The sequence below is a fragment of the Hibiscus syriacus genome, unplaced genomic scaffold, assembly GCF_006381635.1.
Source record: "Hibiscus syriacus cultivar Baekdansim isolate YM2019G1 unplaced genomic scaffold, ASM638163v2 tig00111427_pilon, whole genome shotgun sequence".
NCBI lineage: Eukaryota > Viridiplantae > Streptophyta > Magnoliopsida > Malvales > Malvaceae > Hibiscus > Hibiscus syriacus.
The window spans coordinates 5,813,193-5,830,284 of record NW_024063088.1 but is presented as its reverse complement, the minus strand read 5'-3'; positions in this window follow the sequence as shown (position 1 = coordinate 5,830,284).

The following is a 17,092-nucleotide window of genomic DNA, read 5'->3' as shown; positions in this document are numbered from 1 at the left end:
ACCCGACCGTTAACCGTTGACCGTGACCGTTGATCGTTGACTTCCTTTGACCAAAACTTAAAATGGTTTTGACCGACCCTTAAACAACCATAAATCTTTTCCGAGTATACCTATTCTGATAGTTTTCGACGTCCCAAATTCATTTACGAAGTCTGTTTCGTCAAATTCGAACCCAAAGGCCTCCAAATTGACAGTCAAAGTGGTTCACTTTGACTTTGACCAAGAATCTGAATTTTTGAAAATTCATACTTTATGTTTTTTGACGTCCTGATTCCGATTCCGCAATCCGTTTGGCCAAATTCAGACTCGAAATAACCCAAAATGATAGTCAAACCCGAAAAATGCTTATATACTTAAGAATTTTAGCTTTGAACAATTAAGTAAGATTTGGGGCTGATTAATTATTATTGTTTGAAGGTTCAAGAGACTCTCCGGATCGTTCGACAGCTCGACCTAGCTCTTCTAGATCAGTTAAACCACGTATACCAGTATTCACCCGTTCGAAAACTATAGCAGAGCGTGGTAAAACCAGCAATCAGTAGATCTACTATCTGAACCCATTATCGAGGTGTGTTCCTGCTTACTACATAATGATTTTATATGTTTTGAAATATGGTACATTGAAATCTATGGATTATTATTGTTGGTACACCGATTTATTATTGATGATTTATGGACTTTGCTGACTGGTATATGGATATTGATTTTGAGATGGATTGAACTACAATTGTATAGCTCTGATCAAGCTAATAAACGGGTCTAATATGACTCTTGAGGGCCCCAAGATGTTTCATTAGGTCGGTTTTCCTTTGCTGTGTGCTTAGGGTAAGCTATATGAACTTATTGACTTGGGCTTAAGGATACAAGCTTCATAGCCTATCCTTAAGTCGGCTTTCTTTTTGCTATGTGCATAAAGTAAGCTATATGGAAAATAATTTTGGAACTACTGATGGTGTACCAGAAAAAGGTTTAAACTATGATTTTCAAAAATTAAACTCTTTTACGAATTTGTGAGATTTATTGGACTATGATTTTTTTAATGTACCTATTGTGATTTTATGGTAAAGTTAGGACACACTGAGCCTAGCTCACCTTTCGAAAATGTTTTTCCCCTTTCAGATACTGTTGGTTAAATATCTCGGTTCGAGCACTTGGAGATCAACATATCTCTTGAAGTATATCTGATTGTAATATTTTAAACTTGCAAGTTGACTTTATTTTGGTGACATTGACCTATTTTAAAGTATTGGATTTTATAATGATGATACTTTTGCTATTACTATTCAGTTTATCGTGGTTTTGATTTTTAAGATATGTTTTAAATTAATTTATTACTGATTAGTTTTATATTTAAGAGTTGAGTTTTAATAGTATAATTTATTATAATTTCATGTCATGAATAATGTGGTTTTACATTGATTGGATAACGGTTTTGGAAAATGCCTTTGTGATCCACTAGACTTAGTCGAAACGCATAGGCCGGGTCTAGGGGGTTACATTTATTAGTATCAAAGCCTTTGGTTTTTAACCCTCGGACCGTGTATGAGTTTATATTGAAAATACGGTTTTGAAATATTTTACAAAACAAGTTACAAAGGCCATGTCACAAAATTATTAAGATTTTTAAATTGTGTTCGAGACTCTAAGTGCTTATCTAACCCTAAGTTTTATCTTCTGTAGTAAACTTGAGATCCATCAAAATGAGTGCTAGACGTAGTCGTCGAACTAGCCGTGGACGAGGTCGAGTGGCTAGATTTATAGATCCGATTGATGAGATATGGGTAGATCCCCCACCTCCGATAGGTGATCCTGCTCCTACGACCCCAACGAATCTGCCTCATGCCGCTGGTATTGGCATGACTACACCTATCATAGGAGCGACCAATATTGAGTCAGAGTCTACCGGAGTTGCTTTGGATGAGAATTTTGGTAGACAATTTCTGCAGTTGATACAGGGAGCAGTCAGAGCTACTGGTGTTGTATCAGAGGTTCCTATTTCGCAGACTTTGATTGCCAATGGAGTTAGAACTTTTGGGGGACAGATTGGTGGAGCTCCTACTGAATCTGAGGATTGGCTCCAGGATACAGAGAGAAGCATGGATCAGTTGGGTTTAGACTCAACTAAGAGATATCAGGGTGTTGTGGCGATGTTAGATGGCAATGCCTACATTTGGTGGGAGTCAGTGACCAGTAGTGTTCCTACTGATCGTTTGACCTGGAATTTCTTTAAGGATCGCTTTCGGAGTCGTTTTCTGGGAGAGCGCTACTTAGCTCAGAGACGTCAGCAGTTTCAAGTCCTGGTTCAGGGAGACATGACTGTTTCTGAGTATGAGATCGAGTTCTTGAAGTTGCTGAAGAATGGATTTAGTATGGTACCTACTGAGAGAGATCGATGTCATAAATTTGCCCTTGGACTCAGATACGAGCTGCGTAGGCAAATTGTAACCCATCAGGATGAGATATTTGATGTGCTGGTGGGCAGAGCCAAAGATGCTGAATAGGTGGAGGTTTTAGCTTCTGGTAGAGAGCGTGTTGAACATGAACGATCTAAGAAATTTTCAGGCCCGATGGAGTCATCAGCACAGTCCGAGAAAAGGACTCGTACTTCAGTCCCTCAGAGAAGCAATACACGTTTCAGGCCTGCAGCATCCTCACCGTTAGTTGGCAGTCGAGGCGGTTCCTCGTCGTATTATCATGGGTTCCTCTGTGAGTTTTGTGGTAAACAACACACAGGAGAGTGTCGTAAGAAGATGAGTCTTTTCTATTAGTGTGGATCTAGTGGTCATTTTCAGAGAGATTGTCCTCAGCTAGCTTCGTTTGAGCAGACCGCTACTCAGACGCCTGTGCGTTCTCAGACTACAGTACAGACTCCAATTAGAGATCGTAGCCAAGTAAAAGCTCGTGGTTCAGCATCCAGGACTGACAGTAGAGCCCGACCTCAGCAAAATAGAGGGCCAACAGTTTCTGAGGCTAGACAACCAGCTTTGGTTTATGCCACTAGACGTCGGGATGACAAAGATGAGCCTGATGTTATTGTAGGTACATTTACTATTTATTCTATCCCATACTTTGCATTACTGGACAATTGCTCCACTCACTCCTATGTATCAAGCTCGGTATCTCGAAACCTTCAGATTCTGATCGAGAACACTAAAAATACTGTTACAGTTACGAGTCCAGTAGGACAAGCGGTATTAGTGAATAAAGTATTTCGGCGTTGTCCTCTCGAGGTTCAGGGAGAAATTTTTCTCGCTGAACTTATGGAACTTCCTTTAGAGGAGTTCGATCTAATTCTTGGGATGGATTGGTTGAATAAACACAAGATAAATCTGGATTGCGAATACAAGCGGGCTACTCTAAAGACTTCAGATGGTCGGACTGTTGTGTTAATTGGTGAACGACGTGGCTATCTCTCCAATATAGTTTCAGCGATGGAAATTGATCGTATGATCCGGAAGGGGTATGAGACTTTCATTGCTTGTATTTTGAACACTAAAGGTTCATTGTCCATGATCGAAGAGATCCGTACAGTTAGCGAGTTTCCTGATGTCTTTCCAGAGGAGTTGCCTGGTTTACCTCCTGATAGAGAGGTAGAGTTCGAGATAGAGACTTATCCGGGATCTGCACCTATTTCTATGGCACCTTATCGCATGGCTCCAAAAGAACTTAAGGAGTTGAATGTTCAATTGCAAGAATTATTCGATCGAGGATTTATTCGGCATAGTACTTCACCATGGGGAGCTCCAGTTCTGTTCGTGAAAAAAAAGGATGGGTCGCTAAGATTATGTATTGACTATCGGAAGTTGAATCAGAGGACGGTCAAGAATAAATCCACTACCCATGATTGATGACTTATTTGATCAGTTGCGAGGAGCTACTGTATTCTCTAAGATTGATCTTCGTTCGGGTTATTATCAATTGAAAGTTAAAGGATCTGATGTTGCAAAGACGACCATTCGCACTAGATATGGTCATTATGAATTCTTAGTGATGCCTTTTGGTTTGATGAATGCTCCTGCAGCTTTCATGGATTTGATGACTCGGGTGTTCCGACCATATTTGGATCAATTTGTGGTGGTTTTTATTGATGATATTCTGATATATTCTCGTACTGAGGCAGAGCATGACGAGCATTTGAAAATTGTTCTGCAGACTTTGAGAGAGCATCGTCTATATGCCAAACTAAGCAAGTGTGAATTTTGGCTTCAAGAAGTGTCGTTTCTGGGGCATATTATTTCTGCGCGAGGTATTTAGGTCGATCCAAGCAAGATCGAGGCTATTGTGAATTGGAAACGACCCAAGAATATCTCTGAAATCCGCAGTTTCTTGGGCTTGGCTGGTTATTATCGACGTTTTGTTGAGAGCTTCTCGATCATTGCTTCTCCTTTGACAAAGTTGTTAAGGAAAAATGTGTCGTTTGACTGGGGTGAGGCACAACAGGAGAGCTTTGAGAAATTAAAGGCAGTATTGACTCAAGCACCAGTGTTGATTCAACCAGAGTCCGAGAAGGATTTTACAGTGTATAGTGATGTGTCACACTCAGGACTCGGCTATATTCTAATGCAGGAAGGTAAGGTAGTTACTTATGCATCTCGTCAGCTGCGACCGCATGAGTGTAATTATCCTACTCATGATTTGGAGTTAGCAGCAGTGATTTTTGCCTTGAAGATTTGGAGACACTATCTTTATGGAGAGAAGTGTTACATTTTCACGGATCATAAGAGTTTAAAGTATCTTCTGACCCAGAAGGAGCTTAATTTGAGACATCGACGCTGGCTAGAGCTTCTAAAGGATTATGATTGCTGTCGAAACGATTTTTTTCTTAAAAGTGAAAAGGTGAGATTTTAAAAACCACATTAATTTTTAATTTACCTCTTTCAACTGATTTTTAATTTAAAAACAAATGCGATTTAAAAACCTCTCGTTTCGAAAAATTTTGGATTTTCTTTACGATTGAAAAAAATACAGTTCAAAGAGTCGCCACCAATCTTTGATTAGGGTGTGATTGGGCACCCAAAATTGTTTGTTATTTTAAATAAAAAAAATTAATTTTTATTAAAACAACAAATTAAGGTCTGCGTTACCAAAATCCGAGTTCGGGAGTCGGTTACGTGCAGGGAAGGATTAGCACCCCCACAACGCCCTAAAATGGTACCTAGTCGATTAATTAACGTCTTTGCAATGAACTTTACAAATTCGAATTTATTTTAATTTTTGATCCCATAAAATAAAAATGTAAATTTAAAACATTCAAAAGCACTCAAATAAATTAAATTAAAATTACCGAGTCGTTTTAGAAAGATAAAGAATGTTCAATTATTTAAAAATATCGAGACCAGATCTTAGATGAGTTGTAACAATCTTTTCTCGAAAAATTTAAATAACCGAACATTTCTTTTTCTTTCGTTCTCAAATTTTAGGTGACAAATTGATTTTTTAGGTTTCACTTTCGGGATACACTTTTAATTTAAAATAGTCAAAACGGCTCTCTAATCAGTTAAGACAAGCCACTCAAGATAATTTTAAATTAAAAGGGTATTACCCTTAGTCCGATTATGTATTTATAAGTCGAGTTATGTACATGAGATTAACACATTAACAAATTAATCTAAACTAATAAGTTTATCATAAATAAGTTAATAACATATAAATATTAACAAGAAAAAAATATGTTTGAAAAGAGACGGATCTATTAAATAAATAATTAAAAAAAACCAATTACTAAATTATAAAATGGTATGTATATATAGGCAGTATGCACTAATGACTAAATGAACCCTAGTTTTAGGACCTAATCAAATGATTTACTAAATAAAAGGCATGAAGTAAACAAAATAACACATCGATGGCACCTAAGTTATAATAATCCTAAAACAAGCATTGGATTAAAATAAAAATCAAACAAACTTAATGGGCAAAAACAAAGAAAAAATATAAACTGGACTACAATGAAAATTTATATAATTACTATTCCCATATGCAAACAACGTAAATTAAATAACAACAGCACACATGACTAAAATTAAAAGAGCATAAATAAAACGGTAAAAATTAGAAAATCTGATAACTAGGATCTATGGACCAATATGCAACAATCTAAACCTAAGAGGACTGAAATATAACTTTACCCTAAAATTTCTATTATTAGTTGTAAATACATGACAAAGCATTGGAGGGACTAAACGAAAAATAGCCCTAAATTTCTAAGCACACTAAAGAACACACATTAAAATGAAAAATTATGCCACTAGGACTCTCTAATTCGAATAAAGAAATCGAATACATGACTATGAACTACTCTGTAAAAACGCGACTACTTTAGGTTGGGTGTAAGTGCAAATAGTCCTAAACATTACACTATATAATATATTTTATTTTAGCCATTTCCAACCTATATTTCTAAAATAGCAATCATAAACACTCTCCTTTTATTTCCAGATTCAAGTGATGGGTTTCTTACCAGCCGCCTTCCCTTGCCACGCCGACCTCCGTATTTGATAGCTATCGGAGTCCAAAATACCCCCCACCAGCTCGTCTTGACGCCGTGAGCTCGGGTATCACTTCGATTTCACGAGCAGCAGCCCTCAATTCCACGAAAAAGCCTCTAGTCTTTGTCTCACCGTTTGGTTTCTTCATCAGATACCTCGAACGCGAGCGAGGTCTCAACCGAGAGGGTAACTTCCCTCTCCTTCTCTCTTTCGTTCTTTCTTGCTTTTAAACGTTTCAAAACCCACATGTACACATACAAACCAAATGAAAAAAAACAGAATAGAAATGCTCTCCTTTGGAAGCTTTGAATGATGCTTCGAAACTTAGAATGATGTAGCCTTAAAAAAATGAAAGAAAAATCTCTTGTATTGTTTTGGAAGCATTCCGGAAAACCCCTATTACATCCTGTTTATGTGGGTTTTTTGAATACCCCCCCAAATTCAAGAACAAAAATTTCTTTCCTATTTCCCCCCTCCTGATGCCAGTTTCCAGTGGTTAATTTTAACTTAAAAACTGACCATTACAGTTTCCTCATTACTCATGTATCCTTCCCACGACCGAGCACTTCTCTCATTTTTCTGCTTGTTTCCCCCATAACCGTTCTTATTTTGCATGACTTCACATTGACTGAAGTCTGGAATCAACTATACTGTCTTGGGCTGATTTGGGCTCCTACTGGTCCAAATTCGTATTGTGTATTGGATACGAAGCCTCCGATGAATTCCCCGGACGAAATCGAGCATCTACAGCTGCCCCTCTTTGCTCATTGTCGTATAACGAGAATAGAGCAAAGATCAAAAGATGATCGAGTTTGTACGGTCATGAGAACTTCAAAAGATTAAAGCACTCCACTGTTCCTTCGGGATAAATGAAACTTGAAAAACTTCAAATGTCGGACCCGCTCCCTCTTGTCTAGGAATTAAGGAACTCGAACAATCTTCTATAAAAAAAGGTTTGTTCCCTATTGCTTCAGGGAGTAGAACTCGAACAATCTTCGACCAGCGGGTTCGCTCCCTCTTGCTTCAAGGAGTAGAACTCAAACAGTCTTCTGTCTACGGGTTTGCTCCCTCTTGTTTCAGGGAGTAAAACTCGAACAATCTTCTGCCTACGAGTTCGCTCCCTCTTGCTTCAGGGAGTAGAACTCGAACAATCTTATGGTTTGATTATTCTTCACTATTCTTTCATGAAGGCTCAACTTCGAAGGTTAAACCTGAAAAACAAACGTTGCCACTCATTAATGTATGCTTACAGATTTGAAAAACATTATACTCGAAAAATTTAAAATTTAAGGGAATCTTTGAGAATCCATTTCTCTTGCGGGATCTTGTCTCGCAACAGCTAGATATGAGAATCTTCTTGGACTAGGCTGCCATCTGAACATCTCTCTTTCTAAGACCTTGAATTGGTTAATGACTCCTCGTGCACATTTTCTTTTAATCAATTGATCCACTTCTTTGTACTCGAGAACCTTCAATTTCCTCTCACATCTGATGATCTGATAGCTTGCTCCAACGCTCTTCCGAGAAGGCTTAAAATGGCCCGAATGACTTATCACCTTGGTGTGAAAACATCCTACCCGAAGGACTTATGGATGACCCGAAGGATTTAATCATCATGCTCGAAAGACTTACTGATGACCCGAAAGGTTTCAACATCCTGCTCGAAAGACTTACTGATGAATTTGCTTCACTACTCTTCCGTGAAGGCTTACCAGTTACCCGAAGGATTTAATCATCATGCTCGAAAGACTTACTGATGGGTTTGCTTCACTACTCTTCGGTGAAGGCTTAAAAATTACCCGAAGGATTTAATTACCATGCTCGAAAGACTTACTGATGAATTTGCTTCACTACTCTTCCGTGAAGGCTTACCAGTTACCCGAAGGATTTAATCATCATGCTCGAAAGACTTACTGATGGCACTTACTGATGGATTTGCTTCACTACTCTTCAGTGAAGGCTTACAAATTACCTGAAGGATTTAATCATCATGCTCGAAAGACTTACTGATGGCCTGAAGGATTTAAGCATCATGCTCGAAAGACTTATTGATGGCCCGAAGGACTTACTAAGTGAGAAATTTTGGAAATCGCCTTTTTAGTTTTCAAAGGTTTCATTTTCTTAAAACATCACTTTCTTATTTTTCAAATTCATGTGAAAACATCCTACCCGAAGGCTTTATGGATGGCCCGAATGACTTATCATCTTGCTCTAAAGACTTACAGATGACCCAAAGGATTTCATCATCATGCTCGAAAGACTTACTGATGGCCCGAAGGACTTAAATTATTTACTGGGTAAGAAACCTTACTTGTTTTTCAAAATCTCAAATTTCATATTTTAATGAGAAATCCTTCTCATTTCACTTCATAAAAATGACTTAATGATCGGTCCACGTGCCCCGCTTCAAAGCAATGCTTCCTCTTATGGATTGACCCCTGCGTTCTTCAGGTTCTGCCTCACTAAACATGATTCCCTGTTTTTGATGTTTAACTTCTACCTTTCAATTGTCAGGATTTTAACATCCTGCATCTTCTCTTTTCACTGGAAGATCTGTCAAAACTATGTGTTTATGCATGAAACACGAATGCAATTAAATGTATCAATGTAATGCATTTTCTTTTATGCAAATGACGTTCTCATGAATGCATAAATATTGATTCAATCTTCATTTGACTTCAAAGTGGCGAACTTAGTCTTCTTCTACTTGATCATTCCTCTCTGGGATTTGCTTTAAATATCCGTATAACAACTCATAATTTCCAACTTGCATTTTTGAAGAACCTTCTGATCTTCTTCTATCTTCTTGTTGTCTTCGTTTTCTATCTTCATTTCGAAGAAATTGCTTTCTCTCTCAACTTCTTGCTATGGTCAGAAATATGACTAAGTTGCCCCATTTCCGTCTTTGGCTCAATTACGCTTTCTGAGTTGTTCTTTCAGGACTCTGCCATTGATTGATGCTCGGTTGGTTTGTTTTACAAGGTAAGCTCTGCTCAAATTCACGGTCTGCCATTGACACTTCAAGTCGTGAGACTCATTCTCAATATCTTCTTGGTCTGAATCTTGTCATCCCAACATGATATGGGTTTCTGGTTATGGCCCAATGTGGGTACTCATGGATTTCTTCGTGCCCAACATATCCTAACTTGAATGTTCTCATTCTGGTGTCACTACATAGTAGTGTTGTCAAGTAGTTTGAAGGAGTCTCTTCACATTGTCATAAACACTTAAGAATTGACCAATTCTTCTAACAAAATATCTTGCATTTTATACAAGCTGTAATAAATGCCTCTTCTGAATAACGAGACCATCTTTTTCTTAATGGGTAATTGACAACGTCACAAGGAAATGTAACAAGTTTTATTCTTTAGTCTTTCTAATCTCTCAGACCACTTGCTTTCAATACTGTGAAATGTTTCACTATTCTGGCATCATTTATTTTTTCTACAACAGAGGCAGAATGAATCTTTTCAGCTTCAAGGACCCTTGACATTTGAGACTGTCCTGTTTGAAAATGTTTTTCTCTTTCTCTTATTTTAGGGATCAAAGAATGAAAGAATTTTATATAAAAAAAATATTCTTTAATTCAGGCTTACAATCAAATCAAATCATAAACATGAGTTCAAAGAATATCAAAAGAATCAATAACTATTTAATTTTTCAGAGTTATAACTCTTTGACAAGTGTCAAAATTGATGGGTTTGCTTGAGGTTGGCTTCCTATTTTTTAAGGTTTCGGCCAACAAACTTACATTTCTTTCTCGGTCCTTGCGAACATCACAACATGCCCCTCCTTCTGGCTTGGTATTTTAATCGGATACGGACAAAATGACGCAACTTGCATAATCAATTACTAGACTTTATAGAACACTTCTATTTCAGTTCTCTGAAATCTTCCATTTGTTCAAGCCTCGTAGACTCCTCTAACAAAGGCAGTGCAGAAATATCGATCTAAAAATGAAATTCCTGAGTGCTCGTGTGAAGTTGACTATAACAAGTTTTCCTTAACTCCCTTAGTCAATCTTTACCGAAACTCCTTATTCATAAAATTGATTTAATTTGCCATTGTCTGGCTAGCTGAAATCAGCTTTATTGTAATTTGCCTCTATCGGGCTAGCTGAAGGGTTCGTCTCATCACAAAGTCTTTGACTTGACAATCACAGTGGAGCATACACCAAATTGCCAGGTACCCGATCAAGGTCATGGTTTGAATATAATCTATTCATAAAGCCAGGGCTTTCGAGTTTCCTCTATAACCAATTGCTTTAGCGGAATAGCTCAGCTTTATTGTATATATATAATATCATCACCTTTATTAGGCTAGCTAAATTATGTCCATAAAGCCGGGGCGTTTAACCAATTGCTCTAGAGGGACAGCTCAAGCTTTATTGTATACATATAATATTATAATTTGGGTATACGGGTCCAATTTCTTAAGCTTGTCAAGAAGAACCTGTCATAGTCTAGGTGTTGTTGAAAGTCAGAAAATCTCATCGTTAGAGTTCAATTTCCAAGTAACTGACCTAAACTAGATTCACCTACCCGACTATTTCATCCGTAAAGATCATAATCATCATTGAACGTCATCAACAAAAGTGTGGTCTATTCAGTTTCGTGACATCATACACAAAAGATGCCCCACGTTGTCCGCTCCTATACATACCTGAATACCAAGCCTATGGCTCATTCCATTATGATAGAAGAAGGCTATATCGGTCCCTGTAATAAAAGGGTATGGTGTTCGATTGTATCTTCTGGGGATAAGGTCAAGGTCCTTGTTTTATCAGGTTTCAACCTTGTCATCTTGTCAAAGATTTATAACTCTAATCATTTAAAGAGTTTTTAATTCAGTTGATATTCAAAGAATTTCAAGTTGCAAATTCGATTTAATGCTTACCATCCTTAAAGTAACATGAATTTATTTAAATATCATTATACAAAAAAAACTGAGAAATGATGAAAAACAAGTTCAAACATGATTTTGCAAATGGAATAAAGCTTCATGATAGAATGAAATGATCTCTTCCTATCTAGGAGGCCTCATTACCCATCTAATGTCGTGGTACTTAACTCAAACGGATGTTACATATTGCTCTTTGATGCCCTACTCGAGCTCGTCATCCACTGTTCCACCAATTCCTCTGTTAATGTCCCATTTGCCACAAGCATCTCTATCTCCTTTAACAGCGGCCTACAGTTTCCCGTAGAATGTCCCAATGCCCCCAAGTGGAAATCACAGACACTATCTTGATCATAGCTATGAGCAGAAGGGTCTGGTTGCACTTTCACTGGCCTCGGTGTGAGGTATTGACCTTCAATCAAATGGGGATATAGATCTGAGATAGGAGTTTGGAACACTTTCAAAGCATTTTTTGATCTTGGGACTTTCTTTGGAAATCTCGAGTAACCCGCTACCCATTTTCTTTTACGGCTTTGAGAGCTCTTGACGTAACATTCATTCACCTCATCAGTTTGTTCCTTTTGATCGGTTGGGTTTTTAGAAGTGTCTTTCAAGTTTCCTTTGCTGATTGCATCCTCAATTAACTCTCCAGCTGTCATAAGATCCTTGAAGTTATTCGTCGACTTTCCCAACATTAACTCAAAGAAAGGAGCTGGAAGAGAATCGTGAAACATATATGATATTTCTTCTTCTAACAAAGGAGGTTGAACTTGTGCTGCCACTCCTCTCCATCTTAGGGCATATTCTTTAAAGCTCTCAGTAGTTTTCATTCTTATCCTTTGAAGGTCATGACGTTTTGGGGCTAAGCCTTTAATATATTGATATTGTTCCAGAAAAGCATCAGCTAGGTTGACCCATGTCTTGATCTGTTCTTTGTTCAAACGGTTATACCATACTACAGCTGGCCCAGCAAGACTATCATGGAAGTAATGAATCAACATATTGTCATTATTTAGGTACCCTTCCATCTTTCTACAAAACATCTTTAGATGAATTATGGGACAACTAGTGCCATCATATTTTTCAAAATTAGGCACCCTAAATTCATGTGGGATGACCAAATCAGGGACCAAACAAAGTTCTCTAGCTTCTAACTCCTTGTGAGGGGCATTAACAATCTTCATATCTTCAATGGCTTCATTTAACCACCTGAATTTGTCTTCAAATTGTTCAAAATTGATGAGGCTCGTCCCTAGGTCTGAGTTAGACGCTCCAGGGCAAATTATCACTCTTGATGTACCAGTCTGATGAGATTGATTTCCTTTATCCTCTATTTTCTCTTTACTAGCAGCCTGTGGTACCAGTACCTGGATCATTTGATTCGATACGCCTTGCAAAGAACCCGATGCTTGATTCCCCGTATCTTGTTGTGACCCGACTAACTGCTCTTGCAACTGATCTTGTGATCCCTTATGAGATTGCTCCATTATTTCCATTTGCTTATTCATGACGATGAGGAAGTAGTATGAATGGATGATATTGTTATTACTGTCACATAACCTTCCATAAATTATTTTTGTGTTTTTATAATTAATGCATGTAAAATGCTTAAATAAATACATGTAATGCAAATGCCAGATGCAAATACAAAAGGTGTCATTCCAGAGTGACCATCTTAAAACAACTTTCATTGAACACAAAGGTTTCGGTTCATCAAACAAACTTTACATATAACGGACAACTTTCACTCCGAACTTTTCTATCTCCTTCAAAAGCCAATTTAATTTCCACTCATGCTCGGGGGTTGAGTTGTCAATCTGCTTTAATTCTCTTGCAAAGCCAGCTAAATCAACCCATTTCTGAGCCACATTTCTTGCTTGGGTCATAACTTCTTTCATGACTTTGTCCCTTTTCTCTATCTTGAGTGCTGACTCTTGGAGCTGTAGACACTGTTGTTGAATCTTACTTGTAAGAAAGTCATTGTGGTTATGAAGCTCTTGCATAAGATCATTATAATCATCCACAATCTTCATCAACTTCTTGTTCTTGGCTTTAACAGCTTCTAGCTCAGCGTCATTCTCCCGCTTATGGCGCTGATATGAGATTTCCATATTGGCAATAGATCTGTTCAACGTCTGAATTTCGGCTTGATATTTTCCCAAATTATCAACAACTATATTGCGTCTTATTTCTGCAATATGTAAATCATGAGAAAACTTCTCGGCTCGACCCTCGTGTACCTTACAATTCCTTCTCCACTGTTCAGCGTCATTCCTCAGTTTAGCGACTCCTGTTATCCACTCATCTAGTACATTTCCCATACCAGCAAATTTAAAAGCCTGATTGATCCTTTGAAAATCATCTCGCATGGCTTTCATCTCTCTGCTCAATTTATCATTTTCACTTCTTAAATGACGAATCAGAGCTTCGTATTTTGGCAAACAATTTTCTTCCTGGATTTCCTTACTGATACCCTTACCTTTGGTCACTGTTGGTTCAAACTCAACAGGATAATCTGTTTTCAAACTGGGTTGTCCTTTCAATTCAAACTCCAATACTCCATGATCTAGAAGAAGTTGGACTCGACGTTTGAAGGTAGAACAATTCTCAATAGAATGTCCTTGAACTCCAGCATGATATTCACAACGAACGTTGACGTCATACCAACTTGGATATGGAGGTTGCAAAGGTTTTACATAATGCGGTGCCACTTCTCGGGCTTCTAACAGTTCATCATACAATTCCTTATATGATATTGGGATGGAATCACAATGAGAGCCACCTCTCAACTTGGGTTGAATTGGAGTTTCCATTTTTATTTCCCTTGATGTTGGAAGTAAACTATCAAACACCAACGAGTTCTGACTGCATGGCTTCTTTTCATCCTTCTGAACTTCTATAGTTGCCACTATTTCCTTGGCATTTCCAAACAACTTGTTGATACAAACAATGATTGTGCGTGATTTCTGATACTGACTAGAATCAACAGGTTCTAAAGTAGTCCATTGCGTATCTGACACCTCGAGATTGTTTTCATTGAGTTCTTTCTTTTCTTTTGTAGAAGTCTCTCTTCCTTTGGACAAAACATCTATTCTATCCATCATCTTGGACATTTGCTCTTTTATCTCTCTTATCTCATTGTGCTCTTTGTGCGCCATATGATCTTTATGCACACAACCCTCCACTATTCTCGAAGCTTTCATAGGATGCCACTTCTTGACTATGTTATAGCCTGCTTGATCACGAAACCCTTTGTCCGTCATGAAAACCTTTTACTATGATGACCACTCACAAATCAACACCTTTTGAATATGTCATGATCATGCAATGCGAACAAAGAGAAAAAAAAACAATATAGAAACAAGTTAGTACAAATGAGATAACAAAATGACAAAAAGCAACAATAACAAAATAAATAAATTAATGCTAATAAGAATGCAAATGCAAATGCACATGCACAAGGTGTTAATCCTAAAAGTGACCACTATAGAACAACCTTCATTTAGACAACAAGAATTCAGTACACCATGTAGTCAAAATATAAATGTGATTCTTCATTTCTTCATTTCCTTGAGCCGTACTCTTCATGGAATCTAATATTGCACCCAAAGTTATCGGCGTACTTTATCACCTTTGATGACGTCAGATGTCTTTAAATTGAATCTTGAGGTCTCCATTTTTACTTTCGATACAAAGTGATATTCATGTCTTTGTGAAGGGTCTTCTTGTCCTTGGTATAATTATATCTATCTTCTGAGAATATCTTGGCCTTCACTCTTTTAAAGGAAGTCTTCAATCAGCTTCAGATTTCTTCATTCATTGGATGTCCTTCGTCATGGATCATCTGAATATCTTTGAACCTCCTGATTTTGACTACATGGTTAAGAATTTCTTGTTTCATTATGACCAGCCTTCTTATTAGTCAATCACTTACGAATTAACACCTTGTGATGACATGAAGATGCGAATGCAATAAAATCAAAATAAAATAGACATAGAAAAAAAATGGGTTAGTACACATAATATCAACAACAAGATAATAAAAACATAATCATTAAATAAAACCTACCATTACATGTTAGCTATCCAATCATGTTTTAGTAGATCCTACCCAACATGATATCTACCCCCATGCTTTGTTTGAACATTAAAACCATAACCGCATAATATCTAATTCACATGCTTGCTTGACAAATAAACCTAACCGCATAATTTCTAGTTCGCATGCATTTATTCGAAAAGTGAAAATAAATGACTCAAAAAGCTTTTCCTTGTGTACCCTCCTCACGGGATTCTTAAGGTTCGGGTTTGGCTCAACCTAAGTTCAAGCTCTATGTTCACTATATGCTGGGTTCGGTTCTAAAGTAATAGGTTCTCGAATTGTCCTTGTCGGTGCCCCTTGGACTGCCAAACCCTCAATCCTAGCCCATCACAGGCTTTAGGGGATCGAGTTCAATTTCGAGGGAACACACCTCCTTATGTCCATGCGGAGGTGATTACCATCACGAGGACCATAAGGCGTGAGCTCCAGGAGCGATCCACTATCCCATGCGGAGGTGAAAACCACACGAGGGCATAGTCTCTCACTCCTACTTAAACAGGACGGAGCGGGGTTTTTGCTCATGTTATGATAATGCAACTGTGCAGTGTGTGAGGAAAAGCGAAAAAACAAACAATAAAAACACTCAAAATCAATTCCCAAAATACACAATTAATCTGAAACCATTAACAAACAGATCAGTACAACTATTTATTGGTTAATCATATTATAAACAAAAAATATTAAAACCAAATAAGGGATCAAAAACCAAATTAAAACAAATTTATAACTTTCAATTGTAAAGACAGATAATTAATCGACTATTGGCCTGACTCTCTAAAAAAATGTCCCCAGCGGAGTCGCCAAGCTGTCGAAACGATTTTTTTCTTAAAAGTGAAAAGGTGAGATTTTAAAAACCACATTAATTTTTAATTTACCTCTTTCAACTGATTTTTAATTTAAAAACAAATGCGATTTAAAAACCTCTCGTTTCGAAAAATTTTGGATTTTCTTTACGATTGAAAAAAATACAGTTCAAAGAGTCGCCACCAATCTTTGATTAGGGTGTGATTGGGTACCCAAAATTGTTTGTTATTTTAAATAAAAAAAATTAATTTTTATTAAAACAACAAATTAAGGTCTGCGTTACCAAAATCCGAGTTCGGGAGTCGGTTACGTGCAGGGAAGGATTAGCACCCCCACAACGCCCTAAAATGGTACCTAGTCGATTAATTAACGTCTTTGCAATGAACTTTACAAATTTGAATTTATTTTAATTTTTGATCCCATAAAATAAAAATGTAAATTTAAAACATTCAAAAGCACTCAAATAAATTAAATTAAAATTACCGAGTCGTTTTAGAAAGATAAAGAATGTTCAATTATTTAAAAATATCGAGACCAGATCTTAGATGAGTTGTAACAATCTTTTCTCGAAAAATTTAAATAACCGAACATTTCTTTTTCTTTCGTTCTCAAATTTTAGGTGACAAATTGATTTTTTAGGTTTCACTTTCGGGATACACTTTTAATTTAAAATAGTCAAAACGGCTCTCTAATCAGTTAAGACAAGCCACTCAAGATAATTTTAAATTAAAAGGGTATTACCCTTAGTCCGATTATGTATTTATAAGTCGAGTTATGTACATGAGATTAACACATTAAC